Here is a 7,863-nt window from a genome sequence, read left to right as displayed (position 1 = left end):
GATTTCACTTCATCACATCTCGACTGAGGAGCACAAATGACTTGCAACACTGTTTTCTCGCCATTAATCACAACAGTTCCTTGTAGAGTCCACTAATGTTCACACTACTCTGGTTTACCACTTTACCACTGAGACATTTTAATATTATTTTCCAATTACAGACGTGTCACATGATGCGTGGCCGCAAAGCATTACTTATAAAAGGTTAGGCTGGAGTTTGGTGGATTACCCTCTGTAGCACAGCATCTCTTCTAAATGTCACACCTTTCAAAAAGAGGAAAAGTAGCACTTAATGGCTCCTCGGGGGCGATCTTTCAATGTCACAAAATGTAATTGCGTCCCACGTTCTGGAGGTGGTTGTGCTCCTGTTTAAATCAGTGTGCAGGTTACATTCAGAGTTAAGATCTCCAGCCTCCTTTCACATCTCTTCATCTCTCACCGAAGCTGAAAATAAGATGCTTTTCTTCCCATCTTTCTCTCTCATCCTTTTGTAGGCTGTTGATCCCTCTCTGGTAGATGCCAGTAGCTGCTTGTTTCACAGAGGATGGGGGTTGGTCTTCCCTTCAAAGCAGAGACTCCCTCAGTCTCACATAAATACACTCACAGATGCATCGCCTCGAGCCGAGTCTGCCTCTTCTTCTCCTGCACGAATCAGACAATCACTGGCATTAATACCGAGGAGAAGAGGGTGTTGTAAAAGACTGAACAGGAGCAGCAAGAAGGTGAATAAGACAAGAGACAGAGTGGCAGAGAGAGGAAGAGCAGCGGGAGGAGGAGAGTAAAAAAAGAGGGAGGGAGTACCAAATAAGCTGCCCTCTCTTCTTCTCCCACATCTCAGTCTGAGAGCAGCGGAGCACGGCACAGCTCTGGAGTGCATCCCCGACATGCAGCTACACCTGTAAGCCCTGATCATTCACACAGGGACGCGGTGTTCACGTAAATCTGTGTTGATGAGAGCGTTTGAGCTTGGAGGAAGAGGCAGCAGAGGAGGAGAGGACGACTTGCAGGGACGAGGATGCTGAGCTGCTCCAGTCTGCAGAGAAGGTCTGAAACGTTTCTCTCTCTCTTTAAATGTGCAGCATGGACAGACAGGATGTGCAAACTGTCTGTTTAAGGTTTTTTTCTCTGCTTTGCTGGGTCTGCTGTCATCGTGCATGTTGAACAAGGCGAGCTGCAGCAGAGATGAGTTCAATCTTCTGCTGTCTATCGGCTGAATCACAGAGAACTTTCATGTAGAGTGCAGATTTGTTGAGCACCTAAAATGCACACCTCGTCACAGCATGACGCCTCCTAGAAATAGTGAAATCAAAGTGAAATGAAACATCTGCACGAAAAGCCTCACCTCATCATGATGTGTGTGTTTTATGTCGTCACTGTCAAACTTTCAGGTCGTGAGATGGAGGCTGTCGGTCTCGGCTCCGCTCAGCTCTAATGAATGTAAATCTTTCAATTAGACTTTGGATGATTTTCTGGCATCTTGCTGCCAAACTGTCTGGAGGATTATCTCTCAAAGCGCTGAAGACGCAGCTGAATGTATGACATATATTTGCTCTTTTGCATTGCTTTTTGTTTCATTATCTTTTTTCTGAATGCTCAGAATAATAATATGATTGTCACACCAGCAGCTAATGTGTCTTCGTCTCAACGTTAAAAGAAAACATATAATATAATTATCATTAATTGTCAGCAGTGCACCAATCTAGAAGTAAAACTTGATATAACTTAATGATGGACGCTCAAGTGATGCTGCTCCCACCGTGCACACACAGTGACTCTGATACACACAATTAAGAATACAGCTGAAATGTGTCCTGATTGATGCATCACACACTTTTGTTCAGTTTGATAACTGACTTTTGTATCCTGGCGGCTGATTCAGACCTGAACAGCAGCATTAGTAGCTGTTTTAACTGCATCCTAATTAAGATGAATCCAGTGTCAAGCCTTGTTGCTCTAAATGTTCAGCACGGAGAGATTGCACGGCTCTTTACAGAACCTTTATTTTGAAAGGTTCCACATTGTGCTCTCAGAGACTCAGCAACACAAAGTTACAGACAGGCATGACAAGAAAAACAAAGTGGAACATAAATCATAAAAGAAGGGCAAAAGTGCCAAGTGGTAATAAATACACCACAACATACAGGAACAAGCCGGGCAGGTTCTCTCTCCGGTTTTTGTGAAAGTACCTTAAAATCCCCGCGGCGAACGAAGCCAGACAGCTTCAGTTTGTGCTGCGAGGTGTTCCAGGGTGAGGATGCAGAGAAGGAGAGGGTCTTTTTTAACCCAAATAAACTGAGGGGATTAAAAGAGAAACAAAGCTGTAAGAGCTATAAGTGCACTGTTGAGGTGACATAGAAAGTCAATGCAAAGACGTAAATTGACGCCTTGCTTTGGGAATAACGTAAAATTCAGTGTATGACGCACTTTTAATAATTTTTTTTATCATAGATTATTATATTCCGGATTTTAAGGTCATTGGACTCGAATCCAGAAAAAATTAAGAGACCACTTCAAATGCTCCTTGAATCAGCATCTCTCTCTACATGTCATGGTCAGCCCAGTCCAGATCTGAACCATTGAAAACCTCCTGAATGTGACCAAGAGGAAGATGGATGATCACAGCTCTATTCGTGCAAGTTAAAAAAAATACATCTCGTACAAGAAACAACACAGTGTTAAAAACGTCTGTGAGCGTCGAAATTCTCCTGATGTCCTGAGATGCATCAGAAATGGTCGATCCAATCGTCCATTCAATAAACAAGAATCTGAAAAAGTTGGTTACTCATCCTGTCATAGATAGATAGATAGATAGATAGACACGGATTTCAGTACTGGAAGTGTTCTGGTTTCCATTAGCACTTGATTGTAGTCAGTAGTAATATTGACCTATCACGTATCAACAGGCTGCGGCGTATGTAGAAAAAACAGTCTGTGGAGAGCAAAAGCAGGCGGAACAGTGTCACGGAAGCCATGCAGCATTCAAAATTTCCCCACTTCCTCAAATGCATCAGAAACGATCGATCCGACCTCCGTTCAACAAACGAGCATTTTAAAGTAGTTTTCTTCTCCTCTTGAGGACAGACCTGACAAAGCTTCATGTTGACTTTTTACTAATCTGCATAATGATGTTGAAATTTCACCAAAGGTAAGACCCGTTAATAAAAGTCAATCACAAGATAAACGGTTTATTTTTCTGTAAACGATACAGCACGCGGAAATCCGAGGTTTGGCTTTAAGCTAATTCACCTGTTTAGTGGTGATCTCGAAGATGTCAGTTTCGTTCTCTTTAGTGTATGTTTACTGTAGCGATAAACGGTAACTGCGGGAGCACACCTCCCAGATATCCAGACAGCGCTGCATGTGTGACGTCCACGGTTGGCTCCGGTTGTAACTCTTGATTTTCCTGGCTGACGGTCGCTTTCCTTTTCAGACTGTTTGCTTCATCTGAGCGTCGAGTTTGTTTCTTTTTCTTTGGATTTTCACTTCTTGTTGAAGTTGTATCTGTAGTCATCCATCTTTTCTTTGTAATACTGCAAACGCAAAGGCTTTCATCAGCGGGCCATAGGCTCAATCACCATTGTGTTACCTGATTCAGTGATAGATAGCGACTAAACAGACATTTATTCGTATGAAAACCTTCGAGGCCATTACTTTAAATGAAATAACAGCAAACTTGGTTTATTTCAGGTTCAGACTGCTAGCTTCAGGGAAACTGCCGCTGATCAGAATTATAAGGAGAAATCCTGGTGCTGATCCGAGTCGAGCCTGATCGAGCTAACAGGTCATCAAACTGGGCAATGGTCAGCCGCAAGTAGCTTTAAGAAGCTGAAAAGTTAATGCAGTCACAGTTCCTGGAGAATGAGGTGAAATTAACTGAGCTGTGTGCACCTCTGGGTGATGCTATTCACCCAGCCGTGACATCCAGACGCACCTAGAAGCTCGAATATTCCTGAGATTTGTTTTTAACCAACACAAATACACACGATTCGCTTAAAATGCCAGAGTGATGCAGGGCAAAAGCTCACTTCATTTACTACTTCATTAACTATCCCCAGACTGTACCAAAGAGTGATGATGGGATGTGTTTTTCTTTCAATTAAAAATGAGTTTATTGCTAGTTTAACATTTAGTGCAGATGTTTTTCATACTTTCAGACAAACCGATTCATACAATGAAATAATTCCTTCATGCTGGAGATGAACCTGTGCTGCAGTACTCTGCTCCATGACTGCACCGTGGTTTAATAAGTGCCACATTATCTCTTCAGAATGATGTAATGGGAGTCTTCAAATATGCTCCACATTTATTCCTGTGTATATTAACAAATGTCTCTTAAATAGTTCTTGATGAAAATGTAGATCTGCTCGGAAATTCATCAGAGGGCTCGTTCATGGAGCGTTTAAAATCCTCCCCAGCAATTATATTCTGCATCAGGCCCTGACTGTGTCATCTGTATCGAACGCATCTCAGCAGAATTAAGAGCAGCTCAGATGGAAATTCAAGAAGAGAAAATCATTAGGCTTTGAACCAGCTCTGCAGGCCTGCTATATTTTAATCTGCACGCTCGGCTCTGCTCTTGATGTACGGTGCTGAAAAGTGCCTTTGAGTCAGATTGTTTGAGGTTGTTTTTGCTCACTTGAAAGCTGGTTCAGATCAGAGGCAGATCCTCACTTGAAGAGGAGGGAATGCTGCATGAGCAGATCAATACAGAGAAAAACCAGCACTCTCATCCTACGGAGCATGATGCTGACTCCTCTGAAGTTCACACTGTAATCCTTCATGCCAGGAGACTACAAAAGGACAAGTACCATTATTATTGCTATCTTCAGGCTTGTTGGGTACGTAATGACTGATAGATTGTGTTTGTAGCACTCAGTCCGCAGAGAAGAAAGAGATGTTTGGTTACATTGTTGTTTGCTGTTTTGAGGTGTTTTTTCTGTTTTACAACGTGTTCGTGCTTCACACGGTGCTCCTTTAAGGGCGCCTGCAGTTTAAAAATGCATGTTGATGTTGAGCTAACAGTCTCAACAACTTTGGATGGATTGCCAAGAAATTTTGCACAGACATTCATGTTCCCCTCCTGCATCATAATACTTTAATTCAGAACCAAATACCTGCAAATCTAAAGTCACTCCCATCAGCTTTCCTTGAAGCTCAGCTCCAGTCTTGTTTTAAGACGTAGAAAATGCTCTGCTTGAAATAATAAATTGTGTCTATGTTTTTTCTGCAAAATACGTTTAATTACCTTGTAAAAATCCTCCCAAATCCTCCTCCTTCTCCCTCATTAAAAATTCCACAATCTGCATAGACCCCCGCCCACTATGTACATTTCCAACCACCCCCTCTGCTGAAAACAAAACATGTCTCTGCCATCGTTTCGTGGCAACTTGTTGAAACTTAGTTAGCTTGAAATGTAGTAATTAGTAGTAGTAACGTTAACGTTAGTAGTGAGTTTGCAAAAATTACGATGATGGTTACAGCTGGCTCGCGCATCGCCGAAGTGGTTGCCATAGGTTATACATAATGATATGCATAGCGTCAGCCCTTCCATTAACAGGATTGGCTCCTTAGGTTTGTGACGTCTCAAACCTGCCAATCTGAACACGTGTTGTTCAGCCTGTCCTTGGTACACTGCAGTTTAAAAGCAGACAGGCCCAGCAATGGAGATGATGCTGATGTTGTCCCTGATGTGTCTCGTAGCACATGAAGAACACCACATGGAGATGTTTACAGGGTAAACACTGGATTTTCACAGGAGGGGGGCTTTCATGTTTTACTGATAATTAGCTAATGTTAGCATCCTAACAGGATTTATAAGACAGTTAACATGGTAAACATATCAGCTACATCTCAACATGTTATCATTGTGAGTGTGAGTATCTGAGCATGCTAATGTAAGCATTAAGGCCAAGAGTATGAGTTAAACAAGGCTAAAATGGGGGCTCACTCATGAATGAGAGGGCAGTGTTTTTCTCATTTATTTGTAATTAAGGCCTCAATACTCACACGTCACTGCTCAACCTTGCTTTGAAATCTTCCCTGTGGCCACTCATGGTATTGCAGCTTAAACAAATAATCTACACCGCTTATCCTGTTCAGGGTCCGCAGAGCTGGAGCCTATCCCAGCTGTCATTGGGTGAGAGGCGGGGTATACATCTGTACTAATCGCCAGTCAATCACAGGGCTGAGGCATAGAGACAGACAACCTTTAACGCTCACACTCACACCTACGGGCAGTTTTAGAGACACCAATGAACTTAATGAGCGTCTTTGGACTGTGGGAGGAAGCTGGAACCTTCTAGCTGTGAGGCGACAGCGCTAACCACTGCACCACCATGCAGCCCAGGACAAACCATGACTCCTTCTATATGAATTTTAATCCATGGAGGTTTAATGGGTGCACAAACCAACCTACCAGCCTACCAATAAAATAATTGAATAAGCTTGAAAACTTTTTGGCTTCTATGAACCAGGCGAGCAATTCTTATTGGACTGAGTAGATGTCTGATTGGGTCTGATATCCAGGTCTTAATAATACATCCAGGGTCTTACACACTGGGCTGAAACTACACAGTCAGGCAAAGCACTAGTTCCTTTTTATTTAAATTACTCGTGTTCGGTGTGAAAGTAATTCATAGTTCGAGGAAGCTGAAAGTATAAATTCAACTTAATCTGCAAATCTTTACAGTTCGTCCTGAGTGGGAATTACCTGGAGCTTACACGAATGCATGCTGTATGTTAGCAGCTGTTTGCTCTCCTCATATAACTCCCATTTTATTCCTTATGTCTCATACATTAAGCTGGTATTTATGCTGCATTTTTCATCCATAAGGAAACAGGTCTGTCCAGCCTGGCTGTGACTCAGCTCTGCCAAATGCCAACGAGATACAGACACAGTCCGTCCCACAGCAAATTATTGATGAGGTTCACACTCGTCTTAAAGTGAGAAAGACCAGAACGTCTGCATGAGCGTGAGCGAGTTCTGTGTCTTACGCAAACAACATGAGTGAGGAGGCCGTTTGTTACTCACAGAGGCACTAGCGAGTAATATCAGGTTATTGCACTGAGAGCACACAGCAGGTGACGACGGAGGACATGTTCGAATAGACAAGTGGAAAGTAGATGTTCACTGATACCAGGACCCGAGACAAACTGTTAAAAATTCAAACTTTGATCAGCTTAAAAGTAAACAAAATAAAATCTTCCGGTCTTATTTTCCCTAATGACAATGTAGTGTTCGTTTTCTCGCAGGAGGTGATGAATGTGTTGGTTCAGTTTGTGTCTGCCGTGTGTTGGTGTGGTCTCACTAAACAATCAGCATGTATTTTGATTGGCTCATCATGGCTAATGTGTTCACACACGTAGCATCACGTTTCACAGGGATATCATATTAAAACATGAGAGCCTTCACACTTTTAATGCGTTTATGCAAACACGCTGCAGACTCCCACACAACTTAACTCTGTTTAAATTGCTGTCCACCTCACACTGATGAAGACTGTGGGCTCATAAGCAGATGTTTCATTGCTTTCATGCAAAACTGAGACGGTGAACATGGTAATAAATGCATTTTAAGATTTACTCACCTAACATCAGTACTGTCACTGAGAGCATGTTAGCATGATAAAGGCAGGTAGTAATGTCCAAAATGAAAGCCTCACACTGTCTGTGAAACACAGCGATCTGCTGTTATAAGTCTGCATTGAATCAAAGATGGAGCTGTTTGTAGTTACTGGTAAACTATTATATTGGCAGAGTGTATTTGAGTATGCATATTTAAAAGTAAGTGATAGTAAGATATGATAAAACTCTACTGAAGGAAATATGTGTGTCACATTGCTCAGTACAAAATCAGTGTAACAG

General features: G+C 42.3%; 1 protein-coding gene across 2 annotated transcripts in view; it reads left to right on the top strand.

The window, feature by feature from the left end:
• The first annotated feature begins 603 nt into the window (after window positions 1–603).
• b3gat1b (beta-1,3-glucuronyltransferase 1 (glucuronosyltransferase P) b) overlaps window positions 604–7,863 on the top strand; it is a 49,283-nt gene continuing 42,023 nt past the window's right edge. For both annotated transcript variants that reach the window (XM_069668461.1, XM_069668453.1), the window contains exon 1: window positions 604–1,044. The gene's annotated coding sequence lies outside the window, so the exon portion shown is untranslated. The remainder of the gene's footprint in view (window positions 1,045–7,863) is intronic.

This window comes from Semicossyphus pulcher, unplaced genomic scaffold (assembly GCF_022749685.1).
Source record: "Semicossyphus pulcher isolate SPU_LCO1_2020_fin unplaced genomic scaffold, fSemPul1.0.p SCAF_10, whole genome shotgun sequence".
Lineage (NCBI taxonomy): Eukaryota > Metazoa > Chordata > Actinopteri > Labriformes > Labridae > Semicossyphus > Semicossyphus pulcher.
This window is presented reverse-complemented; position numbering and strand designations above follow the sequence as displayed.